Here is a 22,702-nt window from a genome sequence, read left to right on the forward strand (position 1 = left end):
AAACATGTTGTATGTTATCAGCAAACCCAGACCCCCTTTGAAATTTCCCGGCAGCTTTGTTCCCCTTTTCCCTTTCATGTGTGACCCCTCCCAGTGTGTGGTCTCTGACTTTATAAACCTACAAGATTTTCTGCTATTGACTCGACTCCTCAAGTTGGGTCCCAGTGCACTGGAACAAACACCTCTTGCGGTTTGCATCAAGTGACGCCTCCTGCGGTTGATTGGTGTTGCCGTCGATCCATGGGACAGAGTTGGGGTTTCCTTTTCGGGGGCCTTACAAGTGCACCCTACATCTTTTATAGGTTAAAATCTCTTTTGTTCTCCAGTTCTCTCTCCCCTTATCTCTTCTTCCTGCCTATGTGACTAAGCCTGGTTTTGCATTAAGTGAGAATCCATGGGCCGGGAATGGCCAAGGTGATTCAGGCAGGTAAGGGCCCAGGGGGCATTAATTAGCATCTCCTTGTTTGCAGTCCTTTATAAAGGCAGGTAAATTTGATAATCAATGGGCTCTGGAGATCTTTGACATTCCATTCTCCCAGGTCAGTCTTCAACTTCCTGAGGCAGATGTCTTTCATGGCCTTTGTTTCCTCGATTTGACCTGATCTCCTATTTCTACACTAACTGCCTGTCCTTAATTCTGGTTTCACTTGTTTACTGATAGTTAAAGTGAAAACATCATTCTGTGGGGTAGAATAGAATGGGCTGAGCAAGAGAAGCTCAAGTCTCCACAGTCGGCAAATTTGTCTTACATGCTGACTGTGAGGCATTCCCTTCCCCATACAGAACTAATTGAAGGCCTCACCCCAGTTGCTCCCCTTAGTTATCTAGTAACACATTATTAGAATAATATCCAAAATTCTTCCCATTGTTTACGTTAAAATACAAAATTAGAATACTGCCCACTTTGTCATCATTGATCATTTTATAATGCCAAACCTGATTTGGAAGTTGCCATGGCGATAAGTCCTTAGTGGCAGGAGTTGTTCACTGCAATGGAACTTATGGCAAATAAGGATGAGATGACTCATCTTCCTGGCTTGTCTTCCAGCAGCATTGTGCTTGTAACCTGCCTCGCCATCATAGAGTACCTGAGCTCTTAACACCTACAAGCTAGGAAGCAAAACAAAGTGCTTTCCATTGTTACACTTTAAATTTAAAAATGGAACATTCATCTTACTGTGAGCTTCCTCCAAACCACCAGTGGTGAATTTACCCCAACCAACACCCCCAGCAGAGTTTATTCTATTTTATCAAGACTTTTGACCCCAAGGGACAAAAAAAAAAAAAAAAAAAAAAAAGTACACTGGGGGTCCCTGCACCACCATCCAATCCCTTGGGACCCTGACTTTGTCTGGGTTTAGCTCAGACACTGCTGGAATTTCACAAAAGCACCCTTATACCTGGAGTGTCCCAGTTTCAGCAGGCATGGCAAGGCCCCACTCTTGATCCCCAGAGTGCCAATGATTTCCCGGGAGGGGGTGTATGCATGCGTACTATGCTGGGGCGTGGCTCTACCCAGTGGCGTCGCCAGGGGGCGCTGCCAATGTGGGTCCAGGTGGCACTGGGTGGGTGGTGATGGCTCCTTCTGCGACTTCAGTGCTGCTTGACCAGCTGCAGGCTTTCAGTGTTCACGTGGACAGAGCAATTTTGTTCGGCTTCAAGGCAAGAGGTCTGCTGTAGGGCAGCAGAACTTGTGCCAAAGAGCTCTTCCTTGACAAGATCGATAAGGTACCGTGTAATTCAGGCCACCCTTGCTCTCTGTGACCTTTCACTCTCAGGCCATGCTGTGGTTGAGCTTTGTCACTGTCCCCAGACCTTCTGGACAACAGCTGAGTGAGGTAAGCCATGCTAAAACTCTATATTTCTGGATCCAGCTTGAGTCTGATGAATGAAAGCTACACCATCCCAGGGGAGGAACTCTGGGAAACGTGGTTTATACTGTGTTGCTGCCATTTCTTATCAAGTGAGCTTGTGAAATCACAGGAATGATGATTGTAAGCTCAAGGCCCACAAATGACAGATGCAGGAGACAGGACTCAAACCTTGGATCAGCAAGCTTTCCTTTGTTTTTAAGCAAAGTCAATCAATCAGGCACAGGAGGGCCCATTTTCTGTGTATGGAGATGGCCTGCATGTTACAGAAGAAATCTGGGTTTTGTAGTTTTGGATATTATGGACGTGCAGATTGCACAGTCGAGGAATTAATTTTGCTGGTTAAACTTTTAACTTAGAAAGGTAGTTTTAAATAGGTTAAAATTCATTGTTATCTGGGGATATAAGAGTTCATATCCTGAGGGAAGAATACTCAAATCTTGCCCCTTGCTTTTCTTTCTCTAAGATCCATTGTCTCACAGAGTTTTGATGATTTTCTTTGCCTCTATTTAGAAATATTTTCCACTCGGGGAAGGTCAAAGTCCAGAGCCCTGCATTCAGTATCTGCCCCTTTCCTTCAGGGCACATTGTTATTAAGGAAAGATTTACTGGGAGGTTCTTGACTAGTTTTCCCTCCTTTCTACAAGGTGCAAGTCTCTCTGTTTTTCTTTGGGAGCTATCTTGTAGAAGTATGATTTTCCATCACACTTTGTTGAGAAAAGAACAAGACAGCTCTCAGATGTAAAGATAGTAAGAGCCTGCACCTGTGTAAATACAAATACAAGGCTCTTCCCAAACTGCCCTCAACCCCTCATAAAAGCTTGAAAGAATTTTCATCTCTTATCTTATCTGTAAAGCCTAGGTGACTGACGCCAAAGCAAACTTTGCTGGCACAAAAGCAAACTTAAAGATAACCCTCCTCTCGGAGGTCAGGGTGACCCAGAACTTAAAATAACATTGTATACAATTTTATATATTAGCCAATCAAAAAGAACACTGTAAAACCATTTGCATTTCTTTATAAAAAGCCTGCTGAACAAGGGCTCAGGGCCTCTTAACGTCACTGGTTACCAAGTGCACGGAGGACCAGGCTCGAGCTGCTAATAAATGACTCTTTGTTGCTTGCATTGATCGTGGTCTCTGGTGGTCTTTGTGGGGTCTTGAGCCACTGGGAACAACACAGACATTAGGAGAAACCAAAGTTTATTTTATGCCAGAGGTCCCAGAGCAGATTAGCATTCCAAAACTCTAAGCCCTGATCCACAGTTTCCCACAATAATTATGTGTTATTTGATGTCATCTTAGACCCATCTTATCATTAGAACTTTTTCTTCTTTTTTTTAAATTCCTAATCTATGTGACTGAAGGCCTCGTGCAGTGTCTCTAACATAATGTGTGCTCACAGAAGAGAAAAAAAGATAACAGCTCCTCTCACAGACATCTATTACATTACAGGAGGGATTAGTTATACTCTTAGGGCAGTTATTTATTGGTCAATTTGACTTCCTGGAGAAAGGCTAAGAGAGGGGAGGAGAAATGACTCCTTACCCAGACACTGGACTCTTACCATAATGTTTTTTTAATTTTATTTCACAACTAGGTCTGGTTTTGCCATCACTTCTTCACTCACAAAAGGCGAAGAAAATGTTACCTGCATATTATGAGTGAAAAAATGGAAGTACTGAGAAATTGAGCAATTTTCTGATGGTCTTTCAATTAGTTTGTATGCATTTTTGTGCTTGTTTTTTGGTACCAGTGATTGAACATAGAGGTGCTTAACAACTAAGCTACATCCCCAGCCCTTTTTTATATTTTACATAGAGACAAGATTGTGTTGAGTTTCTTAAGTCTTCATTAAGTTGCTGAGGCTGGATTTGAACTTTACATCCTGACTTAGCTTCTCAAACTGCTGGGATTACAGGCTTGTGCCACCATGACTGGCAGCCTTGCAAATAATTAGCAGAAATTCAAGGGTGAAACTCAGGGCTTATGCTAGTCATGGACCCCTTTGTAGGATGATCCTCATCATTTATAATGGATATGCAGCTGATCCAAATCAAGAATAAACCTGTTTGAGAAAGAAGATGGATGTACAAAATAAAGTCTTTCACCTCATTTCTGTAGCTAAAGCACCCTGTGAGATTTTCTTTCCAGGTCTTTAAGTGGGTCTTGTCCTTTTTTTCCTTTCCCTTTGACTTATTTTGCTGTGATGAATTTTTTTGCTTAAAATATCATTTTATAAGTGTTCATCATTTTTTTCTAATTTCCAGAACATAGCAAAGATGAACTTAATAAAATCAATCCATCTGAGTACCATAGAAAATTTTTTCACTGAAGAGAGTATGCATGGTTCCATTTGGCATTGCCAATTCCCATTGTAAGTGTGAATGCATTGGTATTTATATTAGAAATAGCATATATAGAGAGGCAACCCTCTTTATTGTTGTTAATGAAGTAGAGAAAATTTCTAGTCATAACAATTTGCTTTAGGTAACATACCAATTGCTATTATTGAAAGGTATGTACAATCCCAAACACCACACACACACACACAAAAAAAAAAAAAATAATAAGGGGGGGGGAAAAAAAGAAAGATATGTAGCTCAGTGTTTCTGCATGGTTCCATGGTGAAGCACAATCTTTAAGCAATTCCAAACTGTTGTAGAATAATATTCATATAAAACACATTAGAAATGAACACATACAAAAATGAGATGAAAACATCCAAGATACAAGCAATGTAAATCATATGTTGGTTTGTGCAGCATTCATTGTAAGATGCTGTGCATGATTCTAAAGGTTGAGTCTGAATATCTGTGCTGAGCTTTTTATGGCTCAGGCATGGTCTACACCAGCCACACCTGCAGTCAATATGTGGAAGGTCTTCCCTCCAGAATGTGGAGACCCTCTCATAGGGTGTCTGGCCAGACATTAACAGGGCAGTCGTTCCCCCTCCAGGGGACTGCTTGAGAGGTTTTTGATGGTAAATTAATAACTCTTCCCCAACACTGAAAAATCAAATGAGTTTTCATTTATATTAGGTTATTTATCAATATTTGCCCTGTTGTGAATTAAAACTAAGAATTTAAAAAACACTACATTCATATAAAATATTGTGTACATATTATGTGTTAACATACATAGTATTTTTAGTAAAATATGTATCAATCACCAAAGAAATCAGTGGAAAGAATAGTATTGTGGTAAAGTTCTGTAAATCTTGAAATTAGAATACAGATGGATTCCCCTCTTTCTATATTTTAAATTATTATTAAACTATATTTAAATCTTTTGTCATGTAACCTGTGGGAAATTCAACTATACACTCTTGGGAGAGCCAGAATGAAAAAGGCAAATAAAATTTGGCTATTACACTAAAATAGTTTTGAACTTGCGGTACCCTAGAAGAAACTCTGGTGTTCCAGGATCTGCCTTGACAATGCTACTCTATATTATTACATTTTAACATGCTCTAGTGCTCACAGTGGCTTGTATGTATATAGATATCTTTTGTTATTTAGAAATGTTTGTTTTGTTCTTGTGGTTATCTTCCTACTCAAGTCTTAATATCTGGGCCCCATTTTTTTCTAAATTTAAACTTTTAATATATGACTTGTTGAGTTTTTCCATATACTTTACTGTGGTATAATTAATTTATAAAAAAAACTTGCATGCATTCAGGTTGTGTCCTAAGGAATCTTCAGCACTTTCAGGATAATAAATGTATCCATTTCCCCCATAAGTTTCTTGCTTCCCCTTTATTACTTCCTTGTTTCCAAGAAACTGCTGCTATGCCTTTTCTCACTATAAAATTTTAATACATTATATAATCATACATTTTTTGTGTGTTCTTGTCTATTTTCTAGTATAATTTTGACTTTAATATTTTGTGTGTATTGTTTTCTTCCTTTTTAGTACTGATTTTTTTGTGTATATTTTAATTTGTTTATCCATTAACTTACTTACTTTTGCTATACATGCAGAATATACATGCAAAACTGTACTTGAATATCTCTCGGTTGATGCCCATGAGTGGAATGTGTTGACCATGTTGTAGGTGTACACTTTAAGAATCTGCCAAACTCTTTCCAGTGATAAACACATTACATTCCCAACAGCGTGTACAAGGTTACAACTGTTCCACGTTTTCATCAGTCCATATTCATGGTCAGTACTTTCATTTATTGTTAGTGTCTTTTTCTTGTAATGGGAATTGAGCTCAGGGTCTTAAGCACACTAGATAGATGTTGTACCTCTGAGGTACATCCAGTTCTCCTTTTCTTTAGTACTTCGTGTTTTACATAAGAAGTCGACCAAAACTCAGGTCATGATGGTTTTTATCTCTTGTTTCAGAAGATTTTATGTTTTTAACACTTATATTTAGATCTATGATCATCTCCCCTTAATTGCTCATAGTATTTAAGGCAGAGCTGAAATTATTCATTCATTCATTTATTTATTTATTTATTTATTTTAACATATAGTCACAAATTTTCCTACACCATTTGTGGAAAAGATTCTCCTTATCTCACTGACATGGCATGTTTGTCAAAGCTCGCTTGACCACTTAGGTGTGAATCTGCTTGTGTCTTTTGCTATATTCACTTGGTCTCATTTTCCTTACACACATTGATGTTTGCTGAGCTCTGCAATAAGCTTGGAACTAGGTAGTGTTGTTCCTCCAACTTCTTTCTGCTGGTTTGACTCTTCTATACTCTTCACTCTTTTACTCCATTTTAGATTCAGCTTTTCCACAAGACTTGCTGGGGTTATTTTTACAGTTACAATCAGTTAATAACAGTGTAAGGAATAATTGAGATTTTAAAAAATATTGAATCTTTTCATATATAACCATGACATATCACTCAATTTATTTAGGTCATTTAAATTTCTCTTAATATTGTTTTATGTGCATAGTTTTCCAGGTATAGGTCTTGAATTAATTTTTAAGACATTTGTTTTATTAATTTATTCATCTAACTCAGTAACATACATGATAACAAAGCTCTCCAAAACACAGCCATTGAGTAACTTTGGTCAAAAAAAGAAAAAAATTTTTTTTTGCATGGAATAGGACAGGAGAATAGCAAGCAAGCAGTATGTTTTTTACAATAGCAAAGGTAGTAAAGTAAGAGTTCTCTGAAGAGAAGGGGCCCCAGAGACAGAGCCTGTAATCCTATAGGAAAGAACTGACTTGGTCTTTTCAAAGGTTTTGGGCCCTCCTCCTTTTTCTATCTGTTGTGACCCCAGGCTCTCGTTTATTTGGTGTTGCTTCCAATTCCCATGCCCACACATCTGTTTTAGTCTTTCTGTTGGGTCTCTCTGCTCATGTCCATGAGCACATTTGTCAGCTAGAAATTTGGCCTTGCAGGTGGACACTTTGTGTTCTCTCACTGTCTGCCCTGCTTTTGGCTTCCTCCCTTTCCATCCTGTCCTTATTACCCACACCATTCTAAATCTCCCTCAGGTTTTTATATTAATGTTTCTTTGATGGGTTGTGAAACTTATTCATAAGTACTCACACTTTTTGATATCTGTTGTAAATGGTGCTATATTAAAGTTCAATTTCTGCTGAGTGCAAAGAGCCATGCCTGCATTTCCAGCTACTCAGGAGGATGATGACATAAGTAAAAGCCAGTCTGGAAAATTTAAAATAAAATTAAAAGTGACAGTTTGTGAGTGTCCCTGGATTTGATCCTCAGAACAACCAAAAACATGATTTTTGGTTTTTATTCTTACAATATAAAAATACAATTGATTTAAAATAATTTTTGCAGTGACATTAATTTATTTTCAATTTTTTATGACTTGTATCTGCAGAATTTGTCCATTTAATTTTTTTAATCTTTAATCAGTAAAAATATCTAATTATTAAGGAATATTTTAGAAACAGATAAAATGAAAGAACAAAGTTATAATGTTAAAATTTCACATTTAAAATATATTTTTCTTGAACTTAAAACTCCAGTATTTTCAAACATTTGACAACCATATTATTTGTTTTTAAAAAATACTTTATTTTGGAGTATGTAAAAATGTATGTGCAGTTATAAAAAATAAATCAGAAATGTGTACTTCACTCCATTTCTCCTAATGGTGAACCATCTTGCCTAATTAGTGTACTGGCACAATTGTTAAGATGGACTCAGTGTGCTCCAGTTTAAGCCTAGTCAGATTCACGAGAGTTACATGTTCTGGCATGTGTGCATGATTCTGCAGCTTCTCCATGTATGACTCTTCACATGCAGATTATCATTCAAGATTCAGGTTTATATCTTAAGCATCCCTTGCAAAGACTTTTGTGTTAATTGGTATTATTTCCTCAAATTATTTGTAAAATCTGTACATGGTGATGCATGCCTGTAATGCCAGATATTCCACAATGTGTGTGAATGAATTACACATCATGTAAGATTTGTGGATTGTCTCTTTTTACCCAACAACATTCTCCAAGCTGGCTGCTATGTCTGTCAGTAGGTTCTTCCATGTTATTGTTTATATTCTGTGGCATGGACAAACAGCCCTTCACTGGCCAACATCAAAAGTTCATGAGGATATTTTGAGTTTGGTGGGTGCTTATCAATCTAGCTGTGGCATGTTTATTTAAGGATATTTGTGGAACTGTTTCCATTTCCTTGGGATGGACGTCAAAGTGAGCCACTGCTGGGACCCATGTGTAGTTGTTTAAGAAAGTGTCAAAGTATTTTTAAAGGTGCTTTATAATTTTACATTCTCACCAACATATATAAAGTGATCCAGTTTTTCTGCCTTTTCAGCAGAATTTGTTTTTTTTTTTTTTTAATTCTGATGGACATGGATTAGTTTCTTACTGAGGTTTTATTTCTATGTTTGAAGTGGCTAATGAAAATTGTTCATGTCTTTACTTTCCCTCCTTTCTTGAATGAATACAGTTGATCTTCCTGTAAATCTTGTATTCCACATTACATTAAAGTGATTTCTTCCTTGTATGAGCTTTTTAGTAGAATATTCTACATAGACTGTTGTGTTGATACTGGACACAGATTTCTTTTCCTTCAGAGTCTGGTTTTATTTACTTTTATTTATTGAAATTGATAAAATTTCCAGAACTTTCCTTTTATTTTCAGTGTGATGAGTTTTCATTATGAGTTGTATCAAACTGTGTCCAATGCTTTGATTTGCATCTATTAGAAAATTATTGATTTAAAAAGACTGATCCATCTTTACATTCCTAGAAAAATTTTCACTTAGGAAAGCTGTACTGCCCTTATTTTATATTTCCAAGATCAATTTGTTAAAATTTTTAGGGTTTTTGCACATGTCTTCTTGAGGTATGTTGGTCTATAGTTAAGAAAACCTGGGCACATTGGTACACATCTGAATTCTCAGGTACCCTAGAGGCTAAGAACAGGAGGATTGCAAGTTCAAGGCCAAACTCAGCAATTTAGTGAGAACTTCTCTCAAATTGAAAACTGCTAGGGATGAAGCTAAATGCTACAACACTTGCCTACCATATGTCATGCACTAGGTTTAATTTGAATTCTAATAAAACAATAAACTTTAATAAAAAAATAAACCCATTTGAGCCTATACTTAATGGAAATATTTCAGTCAATTCAAATTCTCTAATAGATACAGGGCTGTTCAGATTATCTCTTTCTCAAGTAAGATTTTATATTTCTAGTCTTTTAGGAAATGTGTCTATTTTATCAATGTCATTGAATCTGTAGGCCTAATGTTGTTTGTAATCTATTTTTATTTCTGTATTCTAAACATTCATAGAATCTTTAGTGATATTACGGTTGCACTTTCTAAATGTATTCTCTTGTGATCAGAGCATATAGCTTGTATAATTAGAATCCTTTTAATTTTATTGAGAGTTTTGTGGATTAGACTAAGGTTTTGTCATGAAAGTGTTCTTCCTTATAACCTGGAAACCAGTAATTTTGTCCTGTTGTTTCAGTGGAATGTTCCATAAATTAAATTAGGTCAAGTTTGTAAAATGTTAAATTCTGTATCCTTACAAATTTTCTGTTTACTTTTTAATTGAGAGGATTGTTGAGATCTCAAAAAATAATTGTTATTTTTTATCTTTTTTCTTTTTTTGGCACTGGGGATTGAACTGAACCTCATTCTCAGCCCAATTTTGCATTTTATTTAGAGACAGGATATCATTGAGTTGCTTAGCACCTTGCCATTGCTGAGGCTGGTTTTGAATCATGACCCTACTACCTCAGTCTCCCAAGCTACTGAGATTAGAGGTTTCCTCTTTATTTTTATCATTTTTTCTTCATGTATTTGGCAGCCTTTAGAAGTGCAATATTTAAGATCATTTCAGGCTCTTATGGATTGACCACTTCCTTAAATAACCTTCTTTATTCTTGATATGATGATATCTACCTATAAGTCTATTTTGCCCCATAAAATTATATTAAGAGAAGCATACCTAATAATAGGGCTGAGTGATGTCATCATATACCTCTTGACCTGATACTTGGGTAGGTACCTATTATGTAGTCACTTAGTGCACGGGACAGCTCTGACCTTGAGCACATTTTCTATATTTAGGGATGGTCCCAGCACCCTCATGTGTTCACATCCTATCCTCCAGATCAGTCTTCCAGTGGTGGTGTTTCCCAGGTTATAGAGGATGAGATATTCAGGTGGGACATTCCTTGCCCAGTGGAGGATTCCTGGTGGAAATCCCAGAGTCTGACTTCAAAGCTTTTTCAGTCACTTTGGCCTATTCACAGTGCTCTTCCTGAGGTGGTGAGCTGTGGGTTCATGATGTCTTTCCTTGTTTGAAGTAAATATTTTTTTCAGAAGAGAAAGTCTCAGAGGCATGCCTTAATGTTCACTTCTCTTCTCTGCTGAAAGTCTCATTTGGGCTCATCTTGGTCAGCAGTGAGGAGCAGAAGCCAATTAACTGACTCAAGTGCTGTTTGGTTGACCTTTGCATTTGACCTTTGCCAGCCAACTGTGCCCTTTCCCATATATATCTTCTGCATTGTCCTTGGAGTTTTCCCATGTTTACTGGAAAAGGGACTGTTTCTGTGGAGTGACTGAGCTGTCTTTATTCCAATCAAGCCAGCAACAATCCTTTTGTGACTTCTCTGTCACCATTGGCTTACACAGGGGTTTATATTATTGCCAGCACTTAGAATATCAGTGTTCATGATTCATAGCACCTTTCAAATGTGTGGGCTGGGTGGAATGTCCCTACACACACACAAAGGACTAAGCTCCAGTGGAATATGTCTCCATCCAAGGTCACTCATCTAGGAAGAACAGGACCAGAGTAGGACCCAGGCCTTCTGAGTCTACATCCATTACTTGGACCATGTTCACTCCTGCTTTATTTGGGATCATAGAAGAGCCAACCCTCCCAGGATGCCCTGCACCATCCTTCTGTAAGACTACTGTGTCCTGAGCTGCTTCTGAGTTTATTTTATTTTTTATCAAGAAAACTTTTAAACATTCATGAAAGCATGATGAGATACATTTCCATGTACACCAGTTAGTGTTCAGTACTTCTGGATTGAATGTTTAACAGTTTAAACATGTAATACTAAAGCATAAGAATGCTTCATATTTTGCATTTTACTTACTATTGTACCTTTGTGTTTAATAGTTTGCTTGAATCAAAATTCAGATAAATGCCACACACTGTCGTTTGTTGAGCAGTATGTTTGTTTATCCCTCTCTTTTCCCCTCTTGTTTATTTATTTTGGTACAAGGAATTGACCCTAGGGGTACTTAACTGAGCCACATCTGCAGCACATTTTATTGTTTGAGACAGGGACTTGCTAATTTACTCAGAGCCTTATTAAATTTCTAAGGCTCACTTCATTTTGTTTATTCTTGGCTTTGGTTTTGGTTTTGGTTTTCAAAAATGATGTATTCATAGTAGTATTTTAAAGGGCAAAAACTGGATGTTGTCAGCCTTGCTATTCTATAACCACTAATCCTGTGCTGAACTCTTTCTGGAGGTAAGTCTTAACTGGTGGGAACAGAAATTTTCTTGTAGTAATAACATTAACAAGTCACTGTTGTTGGCAACATCTGGTACTAGGGTCTGCATATACAACCATTTGCCTTGGACACAAAATTCTTGGGGCTAAGACTGACGTTGTAATTGCAATTAATAAAAACAATTGCCACGTTTCTGCCTCAGCCTCCTAAATTGAGTTGCTGAGAGATTACATGTGAGTTTTTAAATTTATTTTGTGTATAATTTACAACATACATGTGATTCTGAGATGTACATTCATACACACACACACACACATATGTAATCTTCTGAAATACTTCCTTCTTGAAAAATCTTTTTGGTAGCAGATCCTGAGTCAGTAGTTCCACTGGGAAATGTCTCCACCCCCTACTCTATCCCTGACCACATGTCTTTTAAGCAATCTTTGTGAAATGGGACTTTTTTATTCAAGCAGGCTTGGTCACTGAGAAGCCAAGGACTTTTTTGTCAGTTGTGTAGTTTGATGTGGTATTCAAACTTGATGGTCACCAGCGGAGCTGAGATGAGAGTGTCTTCAAAGATTTGTGTTTTCTTTTCTCAGGTCTGTATTGGGAACTGAGGCCTGTAAAATATATTTACTCTCTTTACAAAGAATGAGTTTGCTGACTGACCACTTGGTGAAAGAAAAATAATCACAGCACTGAAGTAGAACAGGACTTTGAAGGAGATATTTCAAGGCAACCTGAAGATACATTTAGCATTCAACAGTAAGTTGTGTGTGTGTGTGTGTGTGTGTGTGTGTGTGTGCATCTGTGTCTGAGAGAGAGAAGCAAACCAATGTTTCAGTATACCCAAATATTAAGACATGAGAGTTCAGTGTGGCTTTGAATTATGCATTTTACAAAAATCAGATTAAGATGGCCACAAAATCTTGAAACTCATCTGTGCATTTGGCTTTGTTGATTTCAGGGGAAATAAGGAGAGTGGAGTTCAGCCTTCATATGAGGGCACAGTCATAGACACCATAAAAAGCAGAATATGTGGTATTCTTGGTAAATATTTGGTGGCAGGCCAGCACACCTTTCTTCCCAGGACCTTCCTCCTTTGATTCCCTTTCTGCACATCTAGCAAACCTGTCATCCCTGATGAGCATGCATTCTCTTGAGCCTACATTATTCTATGTTATCTTTGCCTGTCCAGATCTGTCATGGGATCCTCAGTGATTTTTCTCATGAGTCTGTCAGTTCTAGTCCCAGACCCTCCCTCTTCATTCTACCCTATCATATGCATTCCACTGTCACTTCCAGTCACTTTCTTCTTTGGGAACCTTTTGTTTTGGATGATATTGGCCATAGTATTTGGGATGTGAGTTCAGGGTTCCCTAAGCTGTACCCTGAGCCCCACCACTTGGAAGTTGTATAAGCTCATTTCCTTTCCTTGATGTGTTTTTATCAGTAAAAGGAAATAGGTGATGATGGGACCTGCCTTGTGGAAGTGATGAGTTGGCAGCCTGCAGTGTGGGAAAGTGCAGTATGTGCATGACAACACTGCTTTCTGCTGTAACCATGACAGCTAACACCACTGTTGTTTATTGAGAACCCAGCATTCCAGCATTGGTGGGAACAGGTCACAGGCCTTGGGTTTATGAAGGGTTTGGCATGTGAAAAGGTGGAGCAATATGGCCAGTGACCACCTCTACAAAGTTTATTGTGCACTGAAGCCTGGTGGGTAGTGTCCACTAGCATTTACAGGGACACCACATGAGGGAATGAGGGGCAAGATGAAGGCCAGAGAGGAAGGCAGAATCTTACCCACATACAATACCCCTCTGGCAGAGGGACTTGTTCTACTTCCCATGTATTATAAGCTTTTTCTTTCCAGTTGGTCACAAGAGGCCATTTTTTAAATTATTGTTTTTATCATTCAATGGGGGAAATGCCACTATTCACAAAGATCAATAGCTTTAATAAGTGTACTTCTTGGGGACAACTGTGGAATCATAATGAGTATCAATAGTAAATATTGTTAGTGCCTATCATGATATAAGGCCTTTTGAAAGAAAAATCATTCACTTCTTTTCAAAGCGTTTAATTTTTTAATGTATTATATTAGATATAGATGGACACAATACATTTATTTAAATGGTTCTGAGAATTAAACCCAGTGCTTCACACATGCTAGAAAAGCTCTTTATCACTGAGCCACAACCCAGCCCTGAAATGTTCACTTTTATTTGAAGGGGGTGCATTTTCTTCTTCACACCAAATCCCCATCTTCGTTGAAACCCTGATCAAGAAATCAGACCTGACATTCAACTTGTCCAGGCACTGAGACTGGTAGAAATGGTAGTCACATAGCACTACTAAACTCAGTCCAATGTCAAAGAACTAGTTAGACTGCTTTAGATTGTTGGAATATTCTGATTAAAAAACTTTCTTTACACTAATTAATCTAGAATTCACCTCCCTACAACTTCTATCCACTTGTCTCATCTCTACTCTCTGAAGGAAGGATCAATGAATTCCTTTCTTCAATACAATTTGGGAACTACTTACATCTGTGGGTGGAGAAAAAGTTGAAGTACATATCAGGAACCAACATAATCTATCATTAAATGTCAAGTGGAAATAGTGCCTTGTCACCAATCCTATGAAACACAACCTTTCCTTAAGTTTATAGTGCACCAATCAGAACACTGCCTATGCATTACAAAGGGGGAAAAGGCAATTTTACCAGATGTTACATGATCACCGTCAGACGCATCAGAAACTCAGCATCAACATACATCCTCCTGAAAACATTAAACAACACATTGTCACTTCAGTACTCATTCTTCACGATACCATGAATTACAAAATGCAAACTCCAAAAATGCAATATCTTTCTGATGTAAGAAAATTGGTGCCAGCACAAAACCTTAGGCATAATAGGAAACAAATATACTATAAGTAATGCTATTATATACTTAAGAGTACACTAGATAGATTTTTCCCCATAATCATGTAACTATAAGAAGAATAGGAAGTAAAGTATATAAGAACATAAAAAATTTAAAAGGAAAAGATACATTTCATATTTGATAATGTAGCTAAAATTAAAAATCACTATTAAGTTAAGATTTCTTCATTTTATGTGGTAGGAGCACATGGGGGATGGAAAGATAGTAGAATGAAACAGACAGTATTACCCTAGGTATATGTATGATTACATGAATTGTGTGAATCTACATTGTATACAACCATAGAAATGAAAGTTCTACCCATTTGTATACAATGAATCAAAATGCAGTCTGTAAATTTTTTTTAAAAAAATTAATAATAAAAAAAGATTTCTTCCAATTTTTACCAGAAAAAAATTTTTCTTTTATCTGCATCTTCTCACAAAAATAAGCATATATTTCTACCAAAGTTTTCCCAAGAATCCTATAAATTTCTAAGTCATACATAAAATAATTAATGAATGCATTTTCTACTATCAATTACAGAAATAATGAGTTAATTTATTTCCTCTTCAGTCTGTACCTAAAGTAATTATATAATTTGTATTGATAGTATAGATTGATATATGCCACCATAGTAGCATAGAAGCAGCAGTGTTCTGACTTGACCTGTATTAATCATCTTCCATTGGAAATATCTTCAGTGGTAAAGAATTTGTACTTAAAAAAAAAAAAAAAAAAACTGCCAAATGACTGCTAGGGAAAGTGCCCTGCAGTAGGGGAGAGCAGGAGAAAATTCATCATCTGGTCTACTGTCAGTGACAAATACATGATTAAGTTTAATGTTTTTTTGAATTTTCAAACTTGTCTCATTTTACAGCAGAGACCTCTGACTCAACCAATACTTACATGTTTATACTGTAAACAGTGAATTAAAGCCAGAGGTTTCCAGGACAAGCTCCCTTTTTCAACATAGAAATAAGACAAAACCCACACCCCTAAATTTATGAACTCACTTATTTACTATAGATTAAATGTGGTCCTTTGCCATAATATAGACATATTGTCAAGGAATGGTGATGACATTGCTTAGATGAAACATTTAATATCTGCCAACAATAATCACCTAATACACAGTTTTGAAGTTGGAAGAGACTTTGAAAGTCATCTATTCTTTTTCCATATCATTGATGAAGAAGCAAAGGTGATGTACAGGAAGCAGGAACTCCCTAAAGGTCACCTGTTAAACTGCTCATCCGTGATACAGTCAGGACTATAGAGCTGGGCTCTCCCTTCTTCAAGCCCTGGTCCTTTTACCCAATTAAAGAATTAAGTACAAATATTTATAAGAAACCATGACAGTGCTAAAGAGACTTATTATTATAAGTGCAAAATTATTGATATTTTATATACCAGTTAGAGCAGCAAGAACTCTGATTCCTATAAAAAATTATTAATTTGCATATTTTAGACTTTATCACTAAGGTTAAGGACAATTTCTAAAATATGACTTTTTCTTCCCTTCAAATACACAAACTTTAAATATTTTTCTTACTAAGATAGACTTAAGTACATTCAAAGTCAGGATAGTCTTTCAAAAATGTCACAACTTTTAACCAATTTGGGGAGTAAAACCCTAATAACTTGGAGATTCATAATCTTTTATAGGCATGAGTATCTTTAAAACATGAAGTAATTATCCCAACCCAGTTTATGCTCTCTGCCTGTCTTTTTCAGGCTTCAGAAATTTATTAAATTATTTGAATGCAATAATTATTTCCCCTCTGAGATTTAAATACTAGGCAACAAAAAAGTCTCTGAAACTTAACTGCCCAACAACTTGTAAAATGATTCAACTTATAAGCCATTTGCTAAACAATATCAATTCCCACATTAAAAAATAAGTAGGGACTTTTGTTGTGGCTCAGTGGTAGAGTGCTTGCTTAGCATGTCTGAGGCCCTGTGTTCAATCCTTAGCACCAGTTGAGTATTTATAGCACCAGTTGAGCAGTTGGTCAGTTGAGTATTTTAACAAACAGTTTTGCAGAGATTTAAAAGCAGAGAATCCAAATGTGTGGTATTTTCTGTGTCAGAGGGACAGCTTGAGTGTCAACTTAGAGTGTACTGTGTGTGGTCATCATGGGCAGGGTGAAATTTGAGGACTGAGATTCAGAATTCAAACACTGTGGTAATTCTGGTCAAGTTTCATAGTGAGTGACTGGGTAATTAATTCAGGGTGCTGCCATGTCCATTCTCAGGGGTTTTCTTTTATGGTTGGTAGGTGAGGGGGTTGCATGTGGTAAGGTTGATAGGAGTCTGGGTCTGGTGTTCTTGATATGATTTGGAATGTCCACATATGTCCAGGTACTAGTTTGTTTATTTTTTTAAGTGAATGCACATAAATTATTTATCAGTTGTACCTGATGGTGGTTTCAGGCAGATGGTGGTGATTTAATGGTACAAGCAAGGTGTGGAGCCATTCTATCCTGACACTTTTACTCAAAATGGAGTAGATATGGTGAATTATTTTTCTACAAGATGGAGTAATTCAAATTGAGGCATAGTCTGAAAACTACTGTTCCATATACCATGAGATATGTAGAAAAGTCTCAAAGAAGATTGTGTGTTGATGCTCAAAATCTAAGAATGCACAATCCAGGGACTAGAGTTCATGCCATAAATATTTTTGAAATCATATTTTATGTTTTTATTGATGATTCACATAACATAAAATTTAACATTTTAAAATATATGTATGAATGTCTTTAATGTATTCACTATCTCAATTCTTTTGAGGATGGAACATTTGTGACAAATCAAGAGATGCAGATATCCCAGTGCAGGCAGAGGGTACAGAGGACTTCAAACAGGACAAGGCACAAACAGACAAAGCCATGAGTGCTACCAACACTGTGCACCTAGTTGGGAGAGTTTGGCCACCTCCCAGATCTATGTACATTTGAGGAAAAGCAGGTAGACAAGGATCTGCTTGGGCCTGCCCCTGAGAGGTGCTCTATTGACCTCTCAGGTCGAGGTGGGATTCTTGTGCTTCTAGATGCCACTGACACTGTCCTGATGACCTCAGCTTGGGGTAGAGAGGAGAACTAGGAAACTGTTTGCCTTTGGCAGAACCTTGGGTCTGTGCTTGTCTGAGGGTAACTTCATCCCTGCCCCTCCACTCTGGGTCTCCAGTAAAGCTATACCCACCACCATTATTGCTAGTAAAGGCCCTGGAACAGTGTAGAGGCAGGGGTGGGTGAATCACCTCATGTTGCTAAAGGCACATATGGACTTTCCAGGGCTTGGATCTCCTGTGTTTGAATCTTCTTCTCTACAAGATAAATGAGGCAAAAGTCACACATACAGGAAAGAAGCAGCAGAATTACCTAGATTTTTGCACTGCATGAGGAGGTGAGAGAGATGTCTTCCATGGTGCCCACTTGCTCCTCAGATCCAGGGCACAAACTGCACTTGTGAGAGGCAGTGTTTTCAAAATTCTCTGAACATTCAGCAATGGGGGCTGTGTAGGGGCAGGACAACAGTCAAGATGGATACAGAAAAATGGTGAACCCTATACACAGCCAAGTAGAGCTATCTCTAAAGCTTTGGGGCTTGGCAGATTCCACAACACCACATCTGCCTTGAAAAGCACATGGAGGAATGTGGTAGGGCTTTACCCAGTCTCCAAGTGGCCCCTTGAGATCACTTCCAGGTAACCCCCAAAGCACAGAGCAAATTACCCAAGACACCCTAAAAATGAACAACACACAGAGTTTCCCCACCCCCACGTCATTTAAATTAATCTGGTTGGCCCATAGAGGGCAAGCATGTATATTTGTTTTTTTCTATGTACATATATATAGATTTATTTATGGAGCCCATTTCTCACCTATATTCTGGGAGGAACTGGAGATTCTAGAAGAGGTGAAAATAAAGGACTCAGAAAAAGTGAAAGGAGTGGAGAGGTGGCTGCAAAGAAGGGAATGGATCCCTTTCTTTCAGTTGGGGAGCACAGGAGCTCCACTGACACTCATCCTCCCCCCACAGTTGGTAGGAGGATGGTGTCTGCAGGCAGTTTGAGTCACCCCAGTTGACAGCCCTGGTAGCCCCACTGGCTTTTGAAGGAGTAGTGAGGGGGGTAGGGTAGGCAGCAGGGGTGGGGGTGTTGGGAACTGGGAGAGCCATGAGATTTTATTACTTACAATCTTGGTTGGCATTTACATAAGTCAGTTGTTTAGTCCGAATATTGGCAGCTTCCAAATTGTATACTTGTCTTTCAATAACTTTACTCAATTGGTTAAGAAAATTAATGAAAGTCTCCCCTGAGACTTGTCTGATTACAGCAAAGGACTTGGAAGGATTCCATGTGTCTGGGATCCTCCACCATGTTTTACTAACTAAGGTTCTAATCTAGCAATGGCAGCTGTGGGCAACTGAGCTTATTGTTGTAATGCCTCTCTTAGCCCCATGCCAATAAGTCATCATAATCAATATTAACATTGCCTTGAGCATTATCCTCAGCTTGAAAACAGGCTAAATCAGAATATTCCTGTGAAAACACTGTATTTTGGGCAAGAGAAGTAACCATTTTCACCAAAGGTTTTCAATCATTGGGAACAAAGGCATAATCCTTACCTAGCACCTCTATCATATTGAGTGAAAATTACTATTTTTTCCACTTTCTGACACCATCCTTTTTTTAATTTTTTAAACACATTGTTCACATTCTGACTGATTAGCATTATTTAATCTAATGGTGCAGACAGTCAAAATATGAGTTTCTCCCTCGGCAGTTGCCTGAGACATTAAGATAAATGAAACTGGACTGGGGGAGGAAAATGAAGAAGAGTAGGAATGCAAGGAGGTGGCTGAGAAAAAACCTTCAGTCTTAGAGACTACTTGAGAAGCTTGTAGCTCTTTCAAGCTATTTTTGAGATAGGATATTGACAAAAATGCCAAGCATGTAACACAGGTACAGGAGCCCTTGGCTCCTCATGCAATATTTTACCTATATATTCCCAATTTTGGGGTCTTGAGGATCCACTCCTCTGAATCCATGGACAGTAAAAATCTATTTCAGATAGCAAAGCAGCAAGATCAAAATTACTTACAGTATGTTTAACATTATGAGGCAAATAAAGTTCAGCTCTATGATGACATTGAGGGTCATACAGTGAATTCCCCATAACTACCAGTGGGATCAGTACCAGTCAATGAGTGATGCACATCAAAGCCTGTTTCAGGCAGTAAGTTATCCCCTTTTCCCCATCTGCACATTCAGAAGTGTCACTGTTCAGCACCCCAGCTATAAAGGTTAATTGAGGTCCAGCTAAAAAGATAAGGGAAGAGCTAATAAAGAGGAAAGCACACAGGATGGTGAAGAGCAAGAAGTGGTTTCTGTGGAAAAGCCAGTCTAGTTTATAATCTATTCCAGGGTCATATCAAGATACTAAGGTTACATAGCATAGTTAGCTTTGCACATTTACAGATCACATACCTTGCTTGCTTCTTGAAGTCCACTAGTACCAAAGGTTATTATAATAAGAAAATGTCTCCAGGCCTCAAGGACAGAGGAACTGCAGAACATTCCCAAGCCATTCAAACAGATCACATTGTGTCCTGAGGAGTTTGCTGAAATCAAAGAACTCTCACTCCTCTGTACATTGACTGACCTGAAATCCCTTCTTTTTTCTGCTGTATGATATCTGCAATGTGAAAAACCTGTGGCCAGTATAAAATGAGACAGAATAATCTACTTTTGGATATTTTTTGGCTGGAGCTTTCTGCTTTCACTCAGCATAGTATTTCTTCTACTTTGGGGTCTGAGGAGAAATATTATTAGACAATTTTATCCCTCAACACTAGCATGTAAAGAGATAGACCAGGCCCTTTAAGTTACTGATATCAGGGAACCCATAGCCCTCAAACTTGTAATGTGGCTACTGTGAACTGAGGTATGATGGAGAAAGTCAAACTTGAGGGTGTAGTCCCAAAAGCACATGTACTTCATTGGTAGTATTTTATAAGTCACATAAAGGTAATATTCTCAAAAGGTTGTTATGTTATTAATATCAATCTCAACTCTATTTATGCTATCAGTGTGAATACTAGAAATATTTAAAATACTCTTGTGCCTTAGGTGTTGTTTTCATAGGATATTACTGCTTTAAAGGGTTGTTTCCCATTCATAGTTTAGTCTGTTTTCTAACAAGAACAGAAAGCAGAAAAGTTAAATAACATTTTAGAGTAATTGCCATTATATTATTCTTATTCATGAATAATATACTCGTGTATATAATCCATAAACAGAAATTGCAATGTACAGCAGGTTAAATGCAAATGTTCTACTGGCAGGACTAGATCCCACTTCTAGAAGGAAATATTGTTTTAAAATTGCAGCAGCCTGAGTCTCAGGTGTGCATTTCCCAGAACACAAAGAAAAAAATGTTAAGCTGCACACAATCACCTGTCATTCTGACCTTATTCTTGTCTGGATTGGATATTATTCTCTGTCAATCACACAGAAGGCTCCTTGGTCTCAGACTTGAGGCATGGTCTGAATCCCCATCCAAATCAGGAGCACTTAGATCTGCCAATGCTGTGAACTGCCAGGGAGTTGGAGATGCGTTTCCACTGGCTTCTCTGTTTCTGCTGAGTCCACCATATCTGCCTTTCAGCTCTACGCTTCACTCTCCTGCTTTGGAGACCCAGGTTGATCCACTGTGCAGGGGTTGAAGATCTCTAGGGACAACTACTGGCCCTGAGACCCCAGAAATGGTGAGTGGGCAGTGGCATGATGAGTCTGGGGAGAGAGGCTGATGGAATGGCAGGACTGGCTAGTGCAGGAACAGGAGGTAGCAAATCAGGACTCTGCACAGTCTCTGGACTCTGCAGGCCTGAGCCCTCCTGTGGGGCAGTGTACCCTCAGTCCTGCTGGATATCCAGATGGGGAGCATATCAGTGGCAGAGACCCCTCACTGCCTTCCCTATCCTTGCAGGACATCCTCAACCCATACCTCAAATACTCTCTGGCAGGTGTGTACCTGTGGCCCAGCATCTTCCTGGTGCTAATAATTAGCAGATGGGCCCATTATCATGAACAAATCTCCACATGCCACTTTTCTTGCAGGAGAGCAGCTGTAGTCTATAGGAACCTCAATTCCTCCCAAGCTAGTTAATTTTTAATTTTACTTTCTTCTTTACTTTTATTTTTATTGTGTTGCTAGAAGTTGAGCCTCAGGATACTTTACTACTGAGATATATCCTTAGTACTTTTTATTTTTTTATTTTGAGACAGGGTCTCAAAATGTGTATTTAGTTTTTTTTTTTTTTTTATTGTAAATAAATGGGATACATGTTGTTTCTCTGTACATGGCGTAAAGGCATACCATTTGTGTAATCATAAATTTACATAGAGTAATGTTGTTTGATTCATTCTGTTATTTTTTCCCTTCCCCCCACCCCTCCCACCCCTCTTTACCCTCTATACAGTACTTCCTTCCTCCATACTTGCCCCCCTCCCTAACCCATACTTGCCCCCCTCCCTAACCCTAACTCTAACCCTAACACTAACCCTTCCCTCCCCCCCATTATGTGTCATCCTCCACTTATTAGCCATATCATTCGTCCTTTGGCTTTTTGAGATTGGCTTATCTCACTTAGCATGATATTCTCCAATTTCATCCATTTGGCAAATGCCATAATTTTATCATTCTTTATGGCTGAGTAATATTCCATTGTATATATATACACCACAGTTTCTTTATCCACTCATCAATTGAAGGGCATCTAGGTTGGTTCCACAGTCTGGCTATTGTGAATTGAGCAGCTATGAACATTGATGTGGCTGTATTATATTGTGATTTCTTGATGATTATTATAATAGTGTAGTTTCACAGTATGCATGAATTTACTGCTTTTCCTCTTATAATTGAAAAATTTCTT

At 38.0% G+C, this 22,702-nt stretch overlaps 1 long non-coding RNA gene across 4 annotated transcripts; it reads left to right on the top strand.

Annotated features, from left to right (window-relative positions):
- Nucleotides 1–1,561: 1,561 nt before the first annotated feature.
- On the top strand, nucleotides 1,562–22,054 carry LOC306642811. Of its 4 annotated transcripts, none has more exons than XR_013758694.1 (4): nucleotides 1,562–1,838; nucleotides 4,142–4,248; nucleotides 21,436–21,535; nucleotides 21,757–22,054. It is a non-coding gene; the product is annotated as an uncharacterized lncRNA (long non-coding RNA). The 4 variants fall into 4 exon arrangements; XR_013758696.1 differs by having other exon boundaries at nucleotides 1,562–1,728; XR_013758695.1 differs by lacking the exon at nucleotides 4,142–4,248.
- The last annotated feature ends 648 nt before the right edge of the window (nucleotides 22,055–22,702 follow it).

This window comes from Sciurus vulgaris (assembly GCF_902686455.1).
Source record: "Sciurus vulgaris genome assembly, chromosome: 13".
In the NCBI taxonomy this organism is placed as follows: domain Eukaryota; kingdom Metazoa; phylum Chordata; class Mammalia; order Rodentia; family Sciuridae; genus Sciurus; species Sciurus vulgaris.